This window comes from Echinops telfairi, unplaced genomic scaffold (assembly GCF_000313985.2).
Source record: "Echinops telfairi isolate 266 unplaced genomic scaffold, ASM31398v2 ScPeMD7_7463;HRSCAF=8501, whole genome shotgun sequence".
Taxonomy (NCBI): domain Eukaryota; kingdom Metazoa; phylum Chordata; class Mammalia; order Afrosoricida; family Tenrecidae; genus Echinops; species Echinops telfairi.
Window position 1 is genome coordinate 10,030,886 of NW_022111363.1, and position 23,693 is coordinate 10,054,578.

Consider the following 23,693-nt stretch of genomic DNA (forward strand, 5'->3'; position numbering starts at 1 on the left):
GTGTGGAAGAAGAGTTCTATAGCTAGGGGAAGAAGAGGGACAGGACTATGTTATTGTTTGTGAAGCAGAGAACACTCATCCCATCTTGCTGGCATAGCCTCTTCACACCCAATATTTGCACTGGGCAGTTACTGCAGCATAACCCATGAGACAGGGTGTGGCTATTAAGCAAATAGTGGTATCCATTACAAATTCTCCATCTCTGAGTGACAGATATAGGAGAGAGGAAGAGGCTAGAAGAGAAATAATGTCAGAGGTGGAAGCCACATGGGCCAAGCATGAGTTAAGCCCTGAACCTTGGGAAAAAGCTAGGTCAGACCATGACCATGATGACTATTGGATATCCACCAGTGAGATCCACCAGAATGCATTTGGGGGCTAAATTCTTCACATTTCTCTGTAAAGCATCACCACTTGTGTCATTCCTAAACTACCGGCCTGGAGCTGTTCATTTGGAAGAGCTGAGAAACTTTCTTCCTGTGGGAGCTAAGACTGGTACTACAAAAGCTAAATGGAGCATCTGTCTGGATAGTGTAAAGGGCACCCTAGCAGCTGCAGGAGCTGTGTTTTCACGGCTCCAGTTCCCTTCTGTCGGGACCGAGGATGGCAGGGACATGCCGAACAGTGGGTGTGTCCGGCTGTTCCAGACTTGTCAGCCCCCACTAACCCAAACAGGAAATATCACCCATTGCTTCTGGGGCATGGTTCTGACCCAATGGCCAGTGCCCACCACATTCTGTCTGTCCAGCTAGAGAGGAATTACGCCTTCTGGAGCAGAAATAGCTGGCATATTCACTTTGGGAAAGGAGCCAGGGGGGCCAGGGAGGAGGGGGGAGGGCAAAGAAGAGGGCACAAGATATAAGCAAGGTTCCAGCCCAGCATACCAAGCAAACCCAGTCTAAAGAGTCCTGTACACATTCCTTCAAAGTATCTGAGAGTCACAGTTTCTTTGTTCCTGACACAAATAGCTCAGAGAACTATTACAATTTTGAAAAGCCTTTCAACTACACCACCACATTTAATCCCTACCCAGACCTTTGAGGCAGATTAACCAGGACAGGGCTAGGTATCTTCAACTCACTACCAAACACTCTCTTGTCAAGCAGGATGCCAATTCATAGTGATGCAATGGGGCAAAACAGGCAGAATTGCTCCTTAGGGTTACAAGGCTGTAAACCCAAGACGACCTTATGATTCTTCCTCGATGCGGCTGGTGGGTTTGAACCATTGATATTTTGGTTAACAGCTCAATGCTTAGCCCACTGTATCATCAGGGCTCGCATTGCACTAATGAGAAAATGGAGCATAAGAGAGGGCTGTCGCTTGCCAAAAGTTGCACAGCTCATAAGGGACCTTGCTGGGATTCACACCTCCTTCGAGCCTCTTGTTTTATTAAACTACATTATCTTTAGCTACTCTACTATAACTGGTGTGTGTGTGTGTGTGTGTGTGTGTGTGTGTGTGTTGGGGGGAGTGGGTGGTGGTGGGGGAGACAATCCTTAAAATATCAGAACTCCAACTGGTCTTCTTAGGAAAACACTAATCTATGAGAAATATTTTAACAATTTGAGGGCATGCTATTCTCTGTAAGGGGTCCCTGGTGGAACAGTGGACTATGCACTGAGCTGCTATCCAGAAGGTCAGCAGTTCAAACCTACTAGTTACTACGAGGGAGATTGATGAGGCTTTCTATCATCTCAGAAACTCTGGGGAGTATTTCTGCGCTGCTCTATAGGGTCTCCATGAGTCCAAATGGGCTCAATAGTCGTGGGTGATGTCCCAGAAAGGTGCACCAAGAGCTATGCAATGTATTGAATGGTTGACCCTGGGGTATATCTTTATTCAACGGTTCATAATTATCCTGTGACTATTATTAAGTAATTCTTATGCATTTGTGTGCTTATTTCTTTAGGCAGTCATTTAAGTTACCAGGCCTCAGGAGTACCTCATAAAATTTAAATTCTCATAGAGATTGCAGAAGAGAAGCAAATGAGTGACCCCCAAATCCCCAGAACTCTGCATTATGACACGTGCCATGAAGCAAGGGAAGAATGAACTGAGGTTGCCTCCGGGAGGACGGTTGTGCTATAGACACTGTGTTAGTTTCATAGAGTGATATAACCGATTACCCAAAGCTATGTGGCTTCAAATAACAGGGGTGTGTGTGTGCGTGCGTGCGTGCGTGTGTGTGTGTGTGTGTGTGTGTGTGTGTGTGTGTTATGGAGGCTTGCGGTTCTTCACCAGGGTGTCAACAGCTCCGTGCTCTCTCAGAAGGCCCTGGAGGAAGCTCCTTCCCTGGGCTTCCCAGAGTGTGGTAAGCCCATGGGTTCATTGGCTTGTTAGATCGTACCCCCTACATCGGAAAATCTTTCAGTATATTGCACTGAAAACAAGTTGGCTCACCTGACTCTGTGCCATCCATGCCCATCTCTCCCCTGCATGGAGGCCCTCTCTCACATTCTACTCCTTCCAGCCTCAGGTAAAGGTCCCGCCATTGCTCCTCCTCTGGGTGTGGCCAGCGACTCCAGACTGTCATCCTGAAATGGTCTCCTATGGCCTCTTCACACAGCTGTTTCCTTCTTACTCTCCAGCGAGACGTCCCTCCTCCAAAAGACTTCTTTAGTCATGGTGTCTGGCCGAGGTTGATCTGTGTGCCCTCAAAGGTATGCCGAGTCCCAGTCCCAGCACCTCTGAATATCACCTTATTGGCAATTGGTTAACAAGAGATCATAGTGAAGCAGGGTGAGCCCTAACCCCAATACGAGTGGAGTCCTTATAGAAGGAAAAGAGACACCAGGTCAGACAGACACAGAGGGCAGGTGACCATGGGAAGACAGGTGGAGATTGCAGCTGTGCTAACACAAGCCAACGAGTTGCTTTGTTTTGCTCTGTCTTGTTTTGTGCTTAATATTGTCTCTGCCTGTCTATATAGATAAGATAGAGAGGATAAACAATCTGGAGGAGAAAACAATGGGACTGGATGGTTCTGGGGGGACATGGGAGAGGGGGAGGTGGAAGAAAGGAAGGGGACTGTCAACCAACCTAGGGACGAGGGAACAAGTGTCCGATGGCAAGGAGGCTATACGATGCCTGGAAGCACTTGATCAAGGGCAATGTAGCCGAGCGGAATTGCTCCATAGGGTTTTCAAGGCTATCACAAGTCAAAAGCAGACCACCAGGCCTGTCTTCCAAGGTGGCACTGGGTAGGTTCTGGCAGCTAATCTTTCCGCTAGTAGTTGAGCACTTAACAATGATCAGGGATCTTGTTGGGTTGGATAAGAGGGGGTTAAAGAAAGATAAGGATCAAGAATAATTTCTAGGATCCTAAATTAAGTATGTGGATAGGTCGCTGTGGCATTTTATTGAGATGGAGCAAAGTGTTTGAGGCCAGAATTTTCCTTTGGGTGTTAAATTGGGGTGCCAGTGAAACAGTACAGAGGCAATATGACAGAGGTGTTTGGATATGCAAGTCTAGAGTTCAGATGATAAAGTTTGGCTGGAGACTGAAGCTTAACAGTTGTCAGAATGTCTATGGCATTTTAAATGCTGGATAATAGCACCCAGAAGAGAACTTTAAAAAGTGAAGAAGAAGAAGAAGAAGAAGAAGAAGAAGAAGAAGAAGAAGAAGAAGAAGAAGAAGAAGAAGAACTTAGCAATACAATGCAGTGCATAACTACTATGCCACCAGGGCACCTTAAATCCAGGTATGTGCTGTTAAGAAAAAAATGGAACTAACTAGGGTCAGAGGGTTAGAGGGCTTGATTGTATCAGAGCCCTGGTAGCATAGTGGTTATTTGTTGGCCTGCAAGATAAGCAGTTCAAAATCACCAGCTTCCCTGTAGGGGAAACATGAGGATTTCTATTCCCATAAAGATTTATAGTCTGCAAAACCCACAAGGCATTTCTACCCGGGTTGCTATGAATCAGCATTGACACGATGGCAGTGAGTTTGGTTTTTTGTGGGTTTTATTTATGGAAGTATTAAACATAAAATAGTTAAATGTAAAATTGTTTGCATTACCAGACACTACTTAATATTACATTTAGTGTTAGATATGTAGAATAAATGATAATCAACGTTATTAGAGTAGAATTGCTCCATACAGTTTTTTGGGGGGTTTTTTTGGGGTTTTTTTTGGCTAAAATATCTAGGGTTTTCTTCTTGGTGTCACTAACAACGCGTCGTTGTGGTATCGATTCATAGTAAACTGATAGGGCAGAGTGAAAATGCCCTATAAGGTTTACACGGATGTCAGGTGCACAAAGGTGGCTGTCGCATCTTCCACCTGTAGAGTGGCTCTTGAGTTCAAAGCATCACCAGTTCAATCGGCAACCAAGCACGGCACCACTGTGCCGCTAGGGATCCTTATGGAGTCAATGAGGGGGTTCAAACTGGCAACCTTCTGTGAAGTAGTTGAGCCCAAACCATTTACATGGCCCAGGTACCTATAGGGAAGAGTCGCATCCCTACTGTTGATTTGTCCTTTGAGAGCCGTGTGTATCCATGATGCTCACTCAAATGGGTCTCCAGGACACTGAGAAGCAAGGGCAGAGATCCTGGCTAAGAAAGGGGAGGGCCCAGGGGTTCCACTCCGAGGAGTCTTCATAAGGGAAGAGAGAGAGCTTCTTCCTCTTGGTGCTCTCAAAACCAAAGTGTTAAAAGGGGTTTCCAAAGCACATTAGGCCCATCCCTTTTACAGTGTATTTCTATAAAGATCAGGGAAAAGCTCTTGAAAGCCTCGTGCAATTGCTTGAATCTTTATGCCTGGCACATTCTTGTTTGTTTTATTATCCAACTCTGTTCTTTCTAGTAACGAGTGGTGAAACATTTGCGTGTGTGCCTCAGAAGCGGCGAGGAAAGAGGGAGTCGGAAAGACCTGTCCTCCTCCACAGATGATCTCCAGGACTGCCGGGGAGGGACGCCTGAGGACTAACTTCAATCCTTTACAGCCGAGCACTATTCTCCTTGGCCCACTCAAGTGGCTTATCTGACTCAAACACTCCATAACATGAAGCAATTAAAAGAGGAAAGATGCCGATTTATTGCATGTGTGGACGAGAGAAAGGGATAAACAAGACGCTAGTCATCCAGCCCCTGTTTTATCTTCTGGGTCCCTGGATAGAAGTCTCGCGGATCTAGGTTTACAGCAGACTCATGTGCAGACACTAATGAGGGCCAGAGGAGGAGAATTGAACACTGACAGGAGGTTCCTACCACCTGCGGCCACCCCAAGACAGTGCTCACACCTTTTATAGGCCCCTTCCTCAAACACAACTGCAAATTTTACTTCTGGGGATGTTCAATAAATGAAAACATTCTTCTGCTGGCTCATATGAAGCACACAACCTTGTGTGTGTGCGCAGGATACTCTTGAGCCAGTATTGCAGGACCAGGCAGCATTTCGTTCTGTTGGGCACAACTGCCTCAATGACACGGAACATCAACCACAACTTTTGAAGGTTAGACAATGCCCTGGCCATGACTTAGGCCTTTCCCCAAGAGACAAAGTGTTTCCAGAAAGGATTTTCATGCAGAGTGCCCAAAGAGAAGCCTTTACTTCCTGTTCCTCTTAACCTCCAAGGTAAGGTCTTCATAACAATAATGAGAATTAGAACCACAAGAGGTAAAGTAGGCTGTGACAGCTGCAAAAGGGGGGTGGAAAGGCCAGCCGAACCTCCAAATCTGCCAGGAGGCAGGAAGCTGGTATGAAGTGGAGCTTCACCCGCAGGAGGTTTCTTAAAGTTCTTCTGACAAGGATAATGATAATTCATACAGCATAGATATGTCTAAGATTTGGGTACGCAGCAGGGTAGCAAATCGGCAAAGAAAAGTCTTTTTCAAACCCCATAAGAAGAGAAGGTTACCACCATTTTAGAACCCTGTCTAAGATGCTTTTTGGCAGAGCCCAATGAATTGATTAGCTACAATTTGAAGAAAAGGGTGGGGAAGCTTAGAAGGTGCTGAGAGTTGGGATAAATTGGGAAGAGTCTCTTTGTTTCTCCAGGCAGTTTAAGGTTCCTGATAACACCACCAAAGGAGAGAGAGATGGTCACTGTCTTATTTGATTCCTGGCTTCTTGGCCAACGCTCTTATCATGACTTTTCCACCATACTGTTTCCAGCAGATAACATCATTAATAGCGTCACTGATTTTCCTCTGAGGTGAGAATATTACAGCCAGTAACTTCAAGTGACATGGGTTTAGATATAGTCACTTCTGCTCGGACCGAAATGATTCTGGTTCTAAAGTAGCATTGGGACTCATCCATATTTCTGGAGTATAGTCTGATACACCTTTTTCCATCGCGTGCCTTGGATGGAAGTATAGGAACCCTGGGGGTGCCATGAGTAAGCACTTGGCTGCTAATGGAAGGGTCAGTGATTTGAACACACCAGCTGCTGTGAAGGAGAAAGAGGTGCCAGTCTGGTCTGTAAGGACTAACGTCTTGGGAAGCCTAAGAGGTCATTCTATTCGGTCCTATATAGTGCCACAATGCATCTGGATCTATTTGGCTGCAATGAATGCAAGTTTGAATTTGAATGCATGTATTTAAAACAAACATACAAACAAACCCTCAAAGTGAGAGAATTTGCTCAGCACCAGCAAGCCCTGTTCTAGGATTTCATCCTCAGGAAGTAATTAGGCTTGTGCCAAAAAGGTTTGCAGCAAGGATGTTCATCTCTGCAGTTTATCTTTGTTGAAATATGGAATCAAATCAAGTATATCCAGTAATAGAGGGTTGGTCAAATAAACTGTGACACATTCAAAAGATGGAATATTAGGCAACCACTAAAAATAATGTCATAGGAAAACATTTATTCACATAGAAATACACCCTAAATGGAAAAAGGAGATCGGGAAATTCTGCTCATACACACAGTGCTATCATCATAAATACCTACAACTCTCATTTCCTACTCTGAAGTCAACTCCAGCTTACAGCAACTCTATAGGACAATGTGGACCTGCCCCTGTGGGGCTCTAAGACTAAAGCTTTTTGAGAGTAGACAGCCTCATCTTTTTTCCATGGAGCGGTTGATGGTTCCGAACTGCCAACCTTGCGGTTTAGCATCCCAATGTGCCATGTGCTAGTTTTTTAGTAGAAAGGATAAACACTAAGATACTAACAGAATTATCGCTAGATGAAGAGATTATGACTGTTTATCCTGTTTCCCACTTTGCATACTCTAGTTTTGCCACAGTGAAAAAGCATTACTTTAGTTATAAGGGTGGGGGGAATCTTTATTTTAAGGGTTTTTTTTCTTTAAAAAACTTAAAAATGCTTATTTTCTAAAACAAGTCACTCTCCCTTTACAATTCCCATTTTCCCTGACCAGAATTATCCCCTATTCAGAGTGTTTGTTTGTTTGTTGACTACGGTGATCCCACAAGACAGAGTAGAACTGCCCTCTAGGGCAATGCTTCTCAACCTTCCTAATGCCGCTGCCCTTTAATACACTTCCTCATGTTGTGGTCACCCCAACCATAAAATTATTTTTGTTGCTACTTCATCACTGCAATTTTGTTACTGTTAAGAATCACAAATAAATATCTGATATGCAGGATGTATTTGCATTGTTACAAATTGAACAGAATGAAAGCTTATGATTCATCGCAAAAACAATATGTAATTATATATTGTGAAATATTTATTTCTAATTACAAATCAATGACATTTTGTCTTGAAGCATGGTGTAGCATGGGTAACAGTCTTCACGCCGGTAGGTGGGAATATCTGCATGTAGGCAGCCCCACCTAGAGACAGATAGAGGAGCGGTGTCTCGGTTCCTGAGACTATGGGAAAGATGTATTTTCTGATGGTCTTAGGTGACCCCTGTGAAAGGGTCATTCGACTCCCAAAGGGGTCGTGACCCACAGGTTGAGAACCGCTGCCTTGGCTGTGCTCCTTATGGAAGCCAATTGGCAGGTCTTCCTCCTGTGGAATTTCTGGGTGGGTTTGACCAGCCAGCCTTTTAGTTTATAGTCATGTGCACCAGCAGGGCTCCACTCAAAGGCACCTAACTGCTGGAACACCATCAGCTGCTTCTCAGAAAACTTTTCAGTGATACTGTGCTTCTATGCAAGCATATGCAAAAGGAGAAAAGAAGAAATGCCTTCAGAGTTGCATCACATTAAACCCTAACCCAAGGAGTCGGGAAGGGCTGGCTGCTGAAGAAGAGAATCTATCTCCGGGTATTTTATAACTGTTACTGAGAAGCAGGAATGGGGCCAGAGTGAAGCAAGTGAGGCACTTGGCTTGGGCACAAATCAACATAAATAATATGCTAATGAGATCATTTTAAAAACTCGGATGAATGTAAGAAATACATGCAGAAATCAGTATTTTTCCCCTTTTGCCTCAGGTTCCGATATAGCTCTTTGTGGCACTGCTAGTGATAAGAAAATAAGCGGTAATGGGAGAGGCTTCAGGGGGAAAGGGATCTCCCTCACTGAGCGGTCCCTCTGTATCAGGCACGGTGTTTGGCACTTGTGCTCGACTGTTGGCAGGAGATGGAACGCATCTCTCCTACCCACGGAGTTCCCTGTGGATAGAAAAAGCTTCTCTTTGGTTATAGTCTGACATTCTCTCCTGCCTCTTCGCTTACTCTGCAGGGAGATAGTGTGAGTCACCTATGTAGTGACTTTGGGAGAGGAACTGTACACACGGAGCCCTGTTCCTTCCTCCCTCTTCACTAGTCAGTTCCTTCCCACCATCAATTTTAGTAAATAAACCCACGTCAATTGTCTCACTTTCTCAAGAAGTTATCTCTCTGGGAGGAGTCTCTTGGTGGTGCAAATGGTTCATGTGTTCAGTTGCTAACTGAAAGGTTTGGATGTGGGTGTTCTTCATTGGGCTCTTATCCAGTGACTTGGGGATCAGGGAAACTCCCAATATGTGGCTCCCCAGTTTCTAGGGTACCGTAGCCCTTAACATCCTGCCACGAGGTTGGGGTTGGAGGTTGTATAAGGAATTGCATTGAATGTTCTTTGGCCGGGTAAGCCTGCAAGTGGCAAATATGTACATTCTCCGCCAGAGTTCAATCACATGGTTCACCTAGAGGCAAAGAGAAGCATGTTGTCCTTTTTTGTCTAGTGTGCATGTCTCTGCCAGAGGAAAAGGCATATAAGCTCTACCTCTCAGTCAAAGCATACTGCTTCTGGGGCTATGACCCTCTAAAATCAGAAGGTACACACCCACTGTCCAAATTGGTCTTTGACATGCTCAGCTTCAAAAGAAGTATCCTAGAAGTTGGAGTTACAGCTGGTACTGGCTCCTGAAGTAAATGCCATAGTTAAAACATCAATTACAGGGATATGAACTTCATTGTATTAAAAGCAAAAGATGAGAAATACTCAAAAGCGAACACTTTTTTTTTAAACCTTTTTCCCCCACCCCTCTTTTTTTTTAAACTTTCTTTATGGTGAATTAGGTTTACATATCACATCATGAGTTAACAACCCGTCCACTTGCTTGCCCTGTTCTCTCTCTCTCTCTTAGGATATCATCTTCCCCCTCACCAATTTAACAACTGTCTACCCTCTATTACTTCCCTTCCTCTCTCTTCCCCTCCCACCCTTGGCAACCATCAAAGTCAATTTCTTTTGGTCTGCAGCCTCTATTCTTAATTCATCTGATATAACAGTGGTCTCATGATATTTTTCCTTTTATGACTGACTAGCTTCACTCAGCATAATGTGAATCCATCCATGTCATGAGGTGTTTCACGTTTTCATCATTATTCCTTAGCAATGCGTAGTGTTCCATTGTGTGTGTGGACCAAAGACTGTTCTTCCGCTGATGAAGTATTTCCATGTTCTTGCTCTTGTGAATGGGGCTGTGATAAACACAGTGGGCACGTATTTTCTCATGCTTTGCTCCTTGTTTCTTTAGAGCAGGGGTGTCGGGCTCAATTAAAATGAGGAACTGTGATTTTGTGATTTTACTCGCCTTCAGTAGTTAAAGGGTTAATGAGGGAATTGTGTGTATGGTATTGCCTCGATCTCCCCTAAGCGCTATTTTCTTCATAATCATTTTTTTCTATTTTCATTTTATTTCAGAGCATTGTGGGCCATAAAAATTACCTCTGTGGCCCGCGGGCCGCCAGTTTGACACCCCTGCTTTACAGTATGTACTGAGTAGAGAGATTGCTGAGCCACGTGGAATTTCTATTTCCAGTTATTTGAGGAATCACCATAGCACTTTCCACAGTGGCTGTACCTGTACAGCTTTACAGTCCCACCACTAGTATGAGGGTTCCAATCTCTCCGCCCCCTCTCCAGCATTTATTATATTGTATTTTTTTTTAACTTTGCCATCAACACCCGTATGAGTAGTACTTTATTATTGTTTTGGTTTGCATCTCTCAAATGGCTAGTGATCTTGAACATTTCTTCATATATTTGTTGGCTGCCTAGATATTTTCTTTGGTGAATGTCTGTTCAGGTCCTCTGCCCATTTTTAACTGGACTATTGGTATTTTTCTTGTGGAGGTGTCATAGTTTTCTACAGATTTGAGAGATTAGTCCCTTGTTCGATATGTCACTGCCCATCTGTGGGTTCTCCTTTTACTGTTGTGATGAAGGGTTTTTGAAGTGTCTTATTTTTAGAAGGTCCCAGTTATCTATTTTATCTTCTGCTGTATGCATCTTTTTCGTTGTATCTGACAGTGTGTTTTTGTCATGCCTTTATGTTTGTCCTTGTTTTTCATTAAGGATCCTTACAGTTCTAAGATTTACACTTTGGTCTTTAATCCATCTTGGGCTCATTTGTATAGGTGGAGTAAGGTATGGGTACTGTAAAAGTCATCATTTGTAAATTACTTGTTACATTTTATTATTATCTGTACTCTTGAAGTTGTTTACATTAGCTAGTGTTTATGATGGGGTGGGGGGGCGGAAATCACATATAGGTGTGCCACTGCTCACTCTCCCCAGCTCTGCATTCATTAATTCATTGGAAGTGGAAATGAATGGAAATAATTATACCAGGGAAATCTGAAAATACTGTAAACCAAGCCTCCCCCCAACTCTGAGTCAGTTGCTCAATAATTACCAGGAGACTACTGTCCAAGACCACAGGGGGTACAGAGTAGGAGGTAGAGTGGACAACTGAAATACCCGAGGACCAGGCCACTCCTGCCCACTTCAATCAGAAAACATATGCTCTTGTTTGTTTCATAGATGGGCTCCCATCTAAGCTTCTGTACCAAAGAGATACCTACTGTTTTCAAAAATCATTAAAAACTGAACTAAGATTTATAAGGTCCCTTGTTGCCCATTCATCCTTTAGTTCATGCATTCTCTTAACAATCACTGATGTTAAAATGTTATATTATAGACAGGGGAACAGCTCACTTGAAGTCAATTAAGATATTAGTTGGGAATCCCTGAGTGGTGCAAACAGATAACGTGCTAGACTGTGAAACTGAAGGTTCAAGGTTCAAATTCATCCAGAGGTGCCTTATAAAAATAGTCTTATTATCATCCATTGGAAACACTCTAGCACATAATTCTATGCTGAAACACATAGTGTTACCATGAGTTGGAATAATTCTGACAGCAATAACAAAATATTAGTTAAGAAAGCAGAATTAGCAGGTATTGAATTTTAGTTACTATCTCAAGTCATGGAGAAGTAAAATGAGACTGAAAAAGTTAAGTGACTTGGCCAAGGTACACATAGCCAGTGTGTTCGTCTGGGTAAACTAGGGAAACAAATCCACAGAAATCCTCATTTATGTATAAGAGAGAGTTTTAGATAAAGGGTAAGTGTACATTCAGAAAACATCCCAACCCCATCAGGTCCAAGCCCACAAATCTGATTTAACCCATATGTCTGACACCAATCTACAAAGTCCTCCTCAAACTCACAAAACACTCACAATAATGCCGAATGCAGGAGGATCACAGGCCAGTGGGTAGAACGTCTTTGAATCCAGTGGCAGGTGTAAGCATCTTAGCTCTGGCAGGGGTCTCCATGTGGCTTCTCCAGCACCCAGGGCTGCTTCAGCGTAAGTCCATGTGGCTTCTCCTCAGGGATGTCTCATAGGAAGTGAGCCTTACCAGCTAAAGCAGAATTGGCTAAGGCAGCTACACCCTGGTCCGACCATCAAGAGCAAGAGACCTGAGAGATAGAAGACGTGGCTCACTGAACTATTTATCTCTCGGCCCTTCAATTAACCCCACATGTGTTTATTGGCCAGGTTGGCACAATAAACTTTAACTATCTCAGCAAGCAATTAGCAGACCTGCCCTCTGTCCTCCAAGTCCTGGCTTGCCTTACTTCATCTTGAGTATTACACTCAATAAATGTTTATTTGTATTCATCTTGGGCCCAATACTGCTCTATGTGTTTGGTCTATATCAGTGAATTCCTAAATAGTAAGCCATTCATTACCTGTCTATCAGTTTGTCACACTGCGGTGCCATGTGTGTTGCTGTGATGTTGGAAGCTAGAGCACTGGTATTTCAAATACCAGTAGGGTCACCCAAAGTGAACTGGTTTCAGCAGAACTTCCAGACTTAGGCCAGACTAGGAAGAAGGAGTAGGCTGTCTAGTTCAGAGGAATGAGCTATTGAAAGCCTTATGAATAGCAGTGAAACATTGTCAGGTACTGAAAACCTTGTGAATGGAAGCAGAAAAATGTAAGAGGTAGTTCTAGAAGGTGAATCTTTCAGGTCAGAAAGCACTTGAACTATGATTGAGGAAGAGCTGACTTCTCCAAGTGAGTCAAATAGAATGATGTGGCTGGAGTAAAGCCTATGGAAGTAAAGCCTTTGGGACCTTCACTGCTAATATACCTCAACTCAAAATAGCTGCAAAAATCAATTGATAATCAGAACTTGGAATGTACAAAGTATGAATCTAGGAAATTGGAAGTTGTAAAAAATTAAATGGAATGCATAAAGATCACTAATCTAGGCATTAATGACCTGAAATGAACTAAGATTTCCCATTTGTAATCATATGATTTAATATGCTAGGCATGCTACAATCAAGAGGAATTCATTAAAACTGAAATTTCAAGATCAATCTTGAAGTATAATGTTGTCTGTGATAGGATGATCTCTATCTGCATACAAGTAAATCTAATTAATACAACTATTATTCAAACTTGTGCCTGACAATTAAGCTATTGACAAAAATTCTACTAATGTCTTTAGTCTGAAATTGATCAAACATGAACTCAAGATACATTGATAATTATGGGTGATTGGAATGTAAAAGTTGGAAACAAAGAGGAAGGAGCAATAGTTAGAAAATACTGTTTTGGTGATAAACATTATTCTGGAGATTGCATGATAGAATTTTGCAAGACCAATGACTTCTTCATTGCAAATACCTTTTTTCAACAACACAAAAGTCAACTATGCACAAGGACTGCCCTAAATGGAATACATAGAAATCAATCTGAATCTACCTGTGAGAACAAACAACGGAGAAACTCAATATCAGCAGCTAAAAGCAGGCCAGGAGCTGACTGTGGAATAGACCATCCATTGCTCATATGTAAATTCACATAGAAGTTGAAGAAAATAAAAGCAAGTCCATGAGAGCCAAAATACAACCTGAATTTTGAGACCATCCGGGATTTGATGCGTAGAACTCGAATAAGAAGACCCGACCAGCTGTGGGAGGACATCAGGAGCATCCGGCAGGGAGAAAGCAAGGTCATGAAAAAGACAGGAAAGAAAGGAAAGATCAAAGTGGGTGTCAGATGAGCCTGGAATTGGCTCTCAATCCTGAAGTAGCTAAGAAAATGGAAGAAATAATGAAGTCAAAGAGCTGAACAGAAAACTTCAAAGGGCAACTCAAAAAGATAAAGTACTAGGGACCCAGGCCATGTGCCATAGCACGCCATAGCACTGGGACACTGAACCTTGGGTCCCCAAGGTGCATAACACAGTCCAAAGCCAGACCAGAGGGATGCAATATGGAAATGCCACTAGGTGAACTAGGATCTATCTCAAACACACCTGTAACTCAAGGACTTACTACTGAAACTGTGTTGTGTAAAGGAGCAGAAAACAGCTACACCAAGAGTATTGAACTGTCTTTAGGTGGACTAACATTTACTTACTACCTCAATGTTTAACTTGCTGAATTAAGGTATGTATTATGCTACTAGACCAGTGTCTGACATTGTCAGTGAATATTACTTTAAGTTTTGCCTGACCTCTGGCTCCTATTGTTTGTGTAAATAGTGTCCAGTTACATAAGGTTTATTCGGTACAAGTCAATAATCCATGTATTGTGATTTGTAGTTAGCCAACATTTATTCAATCTCCCCTTGTCAATAATGTTTTTAACTTATTACCATGGGATAATTAGTGATACTATAAACATAAAATCCTTATGCTCCAGGGAGATGATTGATAAGACTCTCTACCATAAAATAACAAGGATGTCTCTATGGTGAACCAGAGGCAGATAAAAAAACCTAGACTCAGGAATGGATTTTGAGCTAGAACTTAATCCTAGCTCCAATCTAAGGACAATTAGTTCTTACCACATGGCCCTGCTCTATACTCTCCCTCATTAAGGAAACACAGGAGATATGGAAGTGTGGTGAAGAAATTAGATGGTGCCTGGCTATCAGAAATAATAGTGTCTGGGGTTTTAAAGGATGTTTTTCAAACAAATAACCCTCTAAGTGAGATGTCAACTATGCCCACATGGATGAAGCACACCAATATCCGAGATCCAAGGATTATAAATAATATAATCCAAGTGGATGCCAGTGGAAGCCCAAAATACATTTGCAGGATCCGCCCAGGGATTAAGTCTCTGGTGATTTACCTCGGACCATAATTGAGGGATGTGAATAACCTGGTTATCAGAGAATATTGTAATATCAGAGAGTATTGTAAAGATAAATCTGACTTGAATAATTAATACCTTGTTATTTGATCTCCCTTTTCATACACTTCGTGTTTTGATACACTTTGTGTTTGATCTGGTTTTTAATATTTTCTGAGGTTTTTTTCATATTGGAGTTTACCTCTGTTGTATTTTGTTATTATTGGTAGCCTTCTTGACTCTCTGTTATGTATTTTTCTGTTTTTTGGTAGATCAAACCCGGGGTGGATGAATCTATGGCAGGAGAGGTAGGAGGTTAAGGGGAAGCTGATATCAAGTTCAAGAATGAAGAAAATCAGTTTCAGCTTTGGAACTGATTGTAGTAGGGGCTGTACAACACTGCTTATATCATTGAACTATTTAATGGTATGATGTCTGGATTAAGTCCTAATAAAATGGGTTGAAAGAAAAAAAAGTAAAGGGGAAATATACATGAATTAACCTTGGTGAATCCCCTCTGAACATACACCACGGATGTAAATAGCTTTGCGATAGTGAAGCTATGGAGACAGTAAGTGGATTAATAGTTTCTTGTGGGTATAACAGGGGAGGCTGGGAAGAAATGGGGAGATAATAACAAGGAGTACAAGAAAGAAGAAAATATTCTCAAATTAATTGTGTTAATGTTTGTACAACTCTTCTTGACATGATTGAACTATTGAATTGTGTGATATGTGTATTATACCCCAATAAAACATTTTTTAAGGAAAAGCATAGAAAGTAAAAAATTAAAAATGAAATATGCAAACATCTTAATTTAGAAAAGCAGAGGAAAAAATATTCAGTGTATCTTAAAATGAAATAAGTAAAGAAAAATTCAAACTTCAAGTTTCAATATTGAAAGAGTCTATGAGCAAAGTATCAAATAATGCAGGAAGCATGGAGAGAAGAGGGAAAGAATAAAAAAGAGAAGATGGAAAGAATCCACTGTGTGGGAATTGTGTCCAATCTGGGGCGAAACGCTAAGGGTGTGCAACAGAGCAGCAAGGGGAGCAAAGCAATGACGTCCCCAGGAAATACCAAAATAGACTTTGGGGCCAGGACGTGGCAGCCTATCAGACTCAACTAGAAAACACTCCTAAAGGTCAACAAACAGACCTGGAAATATTTATAGGCTTTTCCTTTTTTGTTGTTGGGTTTTGTTTTGCTGTGTAGGGTTTTTGTACTTATTATTGTCTCTGAATGCCTATCTCGATAAGATAGGCAGGATAAAAAATCTGGAGGAGAAAACAATGGGGCCAATATTTCTGGGGGAACACAGGAGAGGAGTAGGCAGGGGAAAAAAAGAGGGGTACCAACCAATCCAGGGACAAGGGAACAAGTGTTCTAAAATTGATGGCAAGGAGGGTATAGGATGCCTGGTGGGGCTCAATCAAGGGCAATGTGGCCGAGAGGAGTTACTGAAATCTGAATGAAGGTCAAACATGATAGTGGGACAAGAGGAAAGTAAAAGAAAATACAACAAAGGACATTTATAGAGGTCTAAATACAAGCATGCACATATGTAAATATATTTATATATAATGATTGGGAAATAGATCTTTGTCCATATATTTACATGTTAAGTATTAAGGTAGCAGACAGACATTGGGCTTCTACTCAAGTACTCCCTCAGCACAAGAACACTTTGTTTTAATAACCTGGCATTCCATGATTCTCACCTTCCCAACACCATCGCTGAAGACAAAGTGAGTATATAAGCAAATGTGGTGAAGAAAGCTGATGGTGCCCGGCTATCAAAAGATATAACATCTGGAGTCTTAAAGGCCTGAAGATAAATAAGAGGCCATCTAGCTGAGAAGCAACAAAGTCCACATGGAGGAAGCACACCGGTCTGTGTGATCATGAGGTGTCGATGAGATCAGGTATCAGTATCAAAGACCCAGAATAAAAAATCATATCAATGTGAATGAGGGGGAGTACAGAGTGGAGACCCAAAGCCCATCTGTAGACAATTGGACATCCCCTTACAGAAAGGTCACAAAGAAGAGATGAACTAGTCAGGGTGGAGTGTAGCAACAATGAAATGTACAACTTTCGTCTAGTTCTCTAATGGTTCTCCCACCCACCACCCACTATCATGACCCCAATTCTATGTCACAAATCTGGCTAGACCAGAGCATTTACACTGGTTCAGATAAGAGCTGGAAACACAGGGAATCCAGGACAAATAGATCCCTGAGGACCATAAATGAGAGTAGAGAGACCAGGAGGGGAAGGGGAAGGTGGGGTGGAGAAAGAGGGAACCAATCAAAATGATCTACATATAACTCCCCTCTCAGGGGGACAGACAACAGAAAAATGGGTGAGGGGCGATGGAGGATGATATAAGATATGAAAATAATAATCTATAACTTATCAAGGGTTCATAAGGGAGGGCAGGGAAGGGAGGGGGAAGAAATGGGGAGCTGTATCAGGGGCTCAAGTGGGAAGAGAATGCTTTGAAAATGATGATGGCAGCATATGTGCACATGTGCTTGACACACTGGATGAATACAAGGATTGTGATAAGAGATGTAAGAGCCCCCAATAAAAGTATTTAAAATTAAAAAAGTTTATAGCGAAAAAAATATGGGATGTGTTTTCCTCTTGGGCTCTATATATTCCTGAAGGGTGCATTACCCCACCAGGTTTACTCATTATCAGAAGTATAATCACTTTCTCCAGTACAGACATGCCCCAGCCCCCTCCACCTGAATTCCCAGTAAGATTCACTCACCGTGCTTGGAGGAGTGACAACTCAGCTTTCTTGATTTCAAACCATGCAGTATTCCCTTTTTCTGTTCAAACAGCTGCCTCTTGATCCATGTACAGGTGCCTCATGAGCACAAAGTGCTCTGGCATTCCCATTCTTCTCAAGGTTGTCCATAGTTGGCCATCTTCCACAGTTTAATGCCTTTGCATAGTCAGTAAAACACAAGTAAACACCTGTCTTGGTATGTTCTCCTTCAGCTAAGATCTATTTGACATCAGCAATGGTATTCCTTGTTTCATGTCCTCTTCTGCATCCAGCCTGAACTTGTGGAAATTCCTTGTCAATCTACTGCTGCTACTGTTGTTGGATGACCTTCAGCAAAATTTTACTTGCATGTGGTATCAATTATGTTATTCTATAATTTGTACATTCTGTTAGGTCACCTTTGTTTGAAAGGAAGCACCAAAGAACTAGAAGAAAGTTGTGTGTTTTATCAGTGCTATTCTGTAATTCTGACCGAGTGTGGACCCAGCCCTTGGTGACCCAAGCAACATGCTATGGACAACTGGGACATGAGACTGTCCTTTTGAGGTGCACCACACCCTTCAAAAACAAGCCCAGAAGTACTCACTTTGGAAACCCACTAAGTAAACTGGACTTGACCTGAAACTCACTTGTAGCAGATCTAAAGAACTGAAATACTCCCTTGAACTCAAAATTGTAGTGCCTAGTACAGGGATCCGCATGAGCCATATGCTGCTCTTTCAGTACATACATGTGGCTCTTAAGTAAAATTTTAAAAGAATATCATTCAGAAAATGGTGATTTGTTTGTAAGAATATATTTATGGCTCCAGAATAATTTTTACATTGTTCTGAGGGACAAGATTGGCTCTTCTGTCTCAAAAGTTTGCCAATCACTACCCTAGGGAGAGAAGTAGATGATTGATATTCCAAGCTTAGGGAATTGGTGGTCAATGGGTCTTAGTTTGGTTCAGACCTATTATCAATGCAGCTTGAGTTCATGTTTGATCAAGTTTAGACTGATTAACATTGGTAGAACTCTTCAACTTCTTTGTCACTAGCTTTAGTGGTTGGTGTATAAATATGAATAGTAGTTATTTTGATTGGATTTCCTTGAAAGCAGACAGCTATAATCCTATCACAGACAGCATTGTACTTCAAGATCGATCTTGAAAGGCCTCTTTTGATAATGAATGCCATGTAATTCCTCTTGCTTGTCTTATTGCTGGCATGGTAAACTATATCATTTTCTGATACAAGATGGCCAAGACCAGTGCCTAGAATATTGATTTTTATGCATTTGAGTTCATTTTTAATGACTTCTAATTTTTCTAGATTCATACTTTGTATATTTCAAGTTCTGATTATTAATTGAGGTTTGAAGCTGTCTCTTCTCATTTTGAGGCATGCCACATTAGCAAGTGAAAGTCCTGAAGGCTTTACTTGAGCAGGCTTTACTCCAACAGAGTCCTCATGGCCAACTCTACTTTGAGAAGGCAGCTCATCTTCAGTCATATTTTGATTGCCTTCCTGACCTTAGGAGTTCAACTTCTGGCACTATTTCTGACAATGTTCTGCTTCTGTTCATTAAAGTTTCTGTACCTGATAGTGTTTGATGTTATCCATAGAGTTTGCAATGGTGAATTCCTTTGAAGTCAACAGCCTATTCCTTCTTCGTAGTCCGATCTTAGTCCTGTTCACTTTGAGTGACCCTGCTGGTATTTGAAATGCCAGTGACATAGCTTTCACCATCACACCAACACACAAGCCACCACAGTATGACAAACTGTCAGTCAAGCGGTGGACAGGCAAAATAGGGGAGCTAAATGAGGATGTGGTGGGAATCACCATTCCTGCATCTTCAAGTCCTTAAGACTGGCGTTCATGTCTGCAACCCGCCCCCCCCACCCCCCCGAAATGTGGTATTGTTTTTGGTTTACTATTGTCCTAGGCAGAGCCTAATGGCTTTCCTATTGGAAATCCTAAGGGATTTTCCTATTATAATAGCCCTCATTCCACATTCCAGGGATCCAATATGGAGATTTTGTCAGTTGCTGAGTGGGTCTATTCCAATAACACATTCTGGAATGGGGGAAATTACTAAGGGGTGTGTTTGGGGCCACTGTGAGATGAATTGGAGCTAAGAATCCATTAATAACTTGATCTCCATATGCTCCCAATCTGACTGTTGAGCCCTAATGTCTGATTATTATTGGTGAAAAGCCACAGTTCCCTTTAGGGAAGGGTAGGAGAAAGACTAACAGTATAAAGTTTTCAAGGTGTAGGGGCGACCTTACTCAAAGGGACCTGGCATTTAGTTTAAGGGGTTCTGGGACTGTAAACTGGCTCAAGTCTGAGAGCTGATTGAGGGGTCATTACTCTTGTGATCTAAGTTAGTCTGTTGTCCACATGATCTAGAATTTTTCTTTTCCAAGTGAATATTTAGCAGTGAATATTTAACTTCCCATCTAATTCTCTCCTAGGGACACCCTGCCTAAGTAGCCATCACTGTAGGTCCATACAAGTCAGGCTAGTCTGATTACTACTTTGACTCTATTGTCAATTATGGTAACAATACCCACCTTGTCTCTATACATTGAATGCTACAACAGGTCTATGGTGGGGGCGGGGGGAATAATGGTTTTACTGAAAGTTGATTAGTCACTTCAGATGGGAGGGTTAGTGCTGGTGGCTGGAATGGTTCGATGGAATCATGGGGTTCAATGTCTTCATCTTCTGGATTATCAGCCCATATAGCCCCATTCTGAGTTTCAGGATCCTATTTCTTTCCAATCAGTGCTCTTACTTTAATATCAGACACCTTTCTAGGTTGAGAATTAAGCTGGCATTATATCAGCTACTCATATAACACCCTGGGTTTGGTTTTCAACAATATCAGTTCTGTTACTAAAAGAGATAAGGCATTCTTGCATAGTTCAAGTAGAAGCTTTGAGGTCATTTATTTGGCATTTGAGCCAGGCTTCTGAAGCACTGAGTTAACCTCTTTCCTTTCTTGGTTTGTCGAATGTAAGTTGTACCAACCGATCAGCTTTCCTATACTTCTCATTCTGACAAAATGTGGAAAGATAGAAAGCACATGATCCCCCAGAGCCTTACTTCTCACTTGTGGGTTCTTAGAAGGGAAGCTTGGCAGTCACAACAAATAACCGATCCGCACTTTTTCCTGCCTCCTCTTGGTTTTTAAACCACCTCTACACAGGTACAAGCACACCTTACATACGTACATGTACGTATGTAATGTACATATGTACATGGACTTGACCTGAAACTCACTTGTAGCAGATCTAAGGAACTGAAATACTCCCTTGAACTCAAAATTGGACTTGACCTGATATGCACACACATGCACAGATGCACACATCTCCACATACACACATGTACCACACTTAATCAATCTGCGGTGACTTCTCCAGCTCAGTCAGACATGATAAGAGATACAACCAACAGAATTGAAATTAAGACACGAGGGGAAAAAAGAGAATGACGGACAGACTTCTCTAATTATAACTGTTTTTGGAACAAGGATAGCAAATGGCAGAAGAGAGAGCATTCTCCTGAGAACAGGGAAGCTGAGCACAGAGTTGGCTCCATTGTTGGAGACAGAAAAGGAAAGAGGCTGAGGAGGGTGGCTGGAAATTTGGGAGCAGTGAAGCTGCACTTCACCAACAAGAGCAAAGGCAGCCTTCCCTCCCGTCCTCCTGCCCTCAGCCTCACCCGGGAACTGAGCACTGGAGGAGAGAAGGGCAAGTGCACTTGAGGGATGTTGACTTCCTGAATGTGTGACCTTCAATAGATGCCTCAAGGCCAGCCTGGGCCACTGTGCAAATTAACAAAAGACAATCTCTTTGGTCAAATTAGGGAGGATAGGCTCCCTCTGGTGGGATGTAGCTTCTCAGAGACCTTGACTTGGCTAACATGTGCGGCTGGACTGCTGTTCTCCACCTGCCTCCCTCAATGAGGGGCCTCTGTGCTGGTATCGTAACTGCCCCCACTCCCTGCAGCAGCCCCGTTTCACCTCACCTGTGTACAATGCAATTTTTCCTCTCTGTGAGTGGGGCTTCTATCTGAAAAAAGAGGGAGTTCCAGCCCAGGTGGTCAAAGGAATTGAAAGAACTGAACATGTGAAAAGTGAAGTAATTTAGAACCAGAAGAGACAGAGACTGGAAGAACATCAGCGCTCGCTGCCACACGTGCGAGGTCAGTAAAGGCCAACTTTTATGAGGTCATAAAGTAGGAAGTTGGGGAATTTAGGGATATCCTGAGCTCAAATTTAAATGACTACTATGATTATTTCTTGATTCCGAAGCTGACCAGCTCCTTCCTAGCATTTCCTAATCATTGCAGAGAGAAAGAACAGGAGTTCTGCAGTCCCACCCCACTCACACATCACTGATTTGTGGCAACTGTCCCCTTGCGCCCTCATCTGTAGAATGAGCTACATCAGGTATTGGTGAAGCAATGTGAAAGAAAGTATGTGGACATGTTTGGCAGCCCACTCGTCATCACCTGGCTTCTCCTAGACAAAGCAGTAATTTGTCAACTCGGTCCATCCTCCTCTGGGGTCTCATTTCCCATTGGTTAGGAGTTTCTCTGTCGAATCACGAAGTACATTTCTACCATCTCCCATGCCAATTGTCCAAGAAAAGAAAATATCTGCTACTCATGTGCCAGCAGAGTCGAGATTAGATTGCAGGAAACACTTCCTGACAGTGGAGCGGGTGAGGAACACAGGAGGGAGGGCCAGGGTCTTTCCAAACAGGACTGAGAGCCTCATCCGCTGAGAGAAGTGATTTAGCAGTAAGTTTGGATTTACTCCTGGGACACTCTGAGCTGTGGAGATAAGAGCCCCACTTAGGAGCCCCTTTTAGGCTCCTCTCTGGGCTCCAGAGGTTAATGTTTCCATTTAAATGGAAATTGGGTGCAAAATTATTAGCAACTGTTCAAAAAAACCCAAATTACAAGGGGCTGTTCTTTGTACTGTACAAACAGAGTTACCATCCATGTTCTGCACCTCAAATAGGAAGGCAGGTCTTGGTGAAGGTCATCTTGCTGCCCAGGAAGAAGCTAAGCCTCCAGAAAAGTTTCATTTCCCAGACACTGTGGAGCCCCCCATCCCACCCCCCACCCCAGGCCAGCAGATCCACTTGGCTTAGGAAAGAGGGGCAGAGGCAGACCTTCCAAGACCATCAGCAGAGCCTGGACCACATTGATACCCCTCCCAGGACATCACCTGGCGCCTGGTAGGTGTGTAATCAATACTGACGCTGACTTCACTGAATTGACATCTTGGTGCTCAAATATAGCACCGCTATTCAGTCCCTTACTAGGGGGCTTAAAAGATCTCCCCAATCGTGAAGGTGCCTTGGTTCCGACAGCCCAGCATTTTCCCGGGCTCAGAAATGCATACTGTTGGCCGTGATGGTTCCTGTCAATGCTGACTCCTGATGACCCCTGAGTGTTGAATGGAACTCTCCGTGGAGCTCAGCAAGTCTGTGACCTTTCAGAAGCAGATTTCCTGGTCTCTCTGACAACCTTTTATCTAACAGTCAAGTGCTTAACCCATCTGTACTGGCCAATCACCAATCAAACATGCATCATCCAATATAAAGAGCAGGGCCCAATAGGATCCTCAGGGAGGTGTGTTTGGACAGAGGTTTTGGCTATACAAATCCCCTCCTTCTCCTCATATGCATGGGATTGTCCAGAAGATAGATAGGGGGTCCTGTGGTCCATTGGACCTGCCCACCCTAAAGGCAATGTGGCAGCCATGTATTGTTGATCAAGCTTGCCCCTTGGGAGTCTTACCCTTTACCCCCACATATCCCCACATATTTATATTTTAGTGCGTGTCAGAATTTCAAAGTTGTCCTGTGTCTAAACTTAATTACAGAGTTTAAACATATCTATCCCTCCAAGAGAAAAAGATGAGGCGACTTGCTCTCACATAGATTTACAGTCTCAGGAATCCTAAGGAGCCTCCAGCTACTATGTGTTGGAATAGACCCAATACCAAGGGTTTGGGGTTTGTGTTTAGAGTTGGGGGCTCAGGATACTACCCAGCCAGTCCACCTCTTTCAGAATCTAATAGTGGGT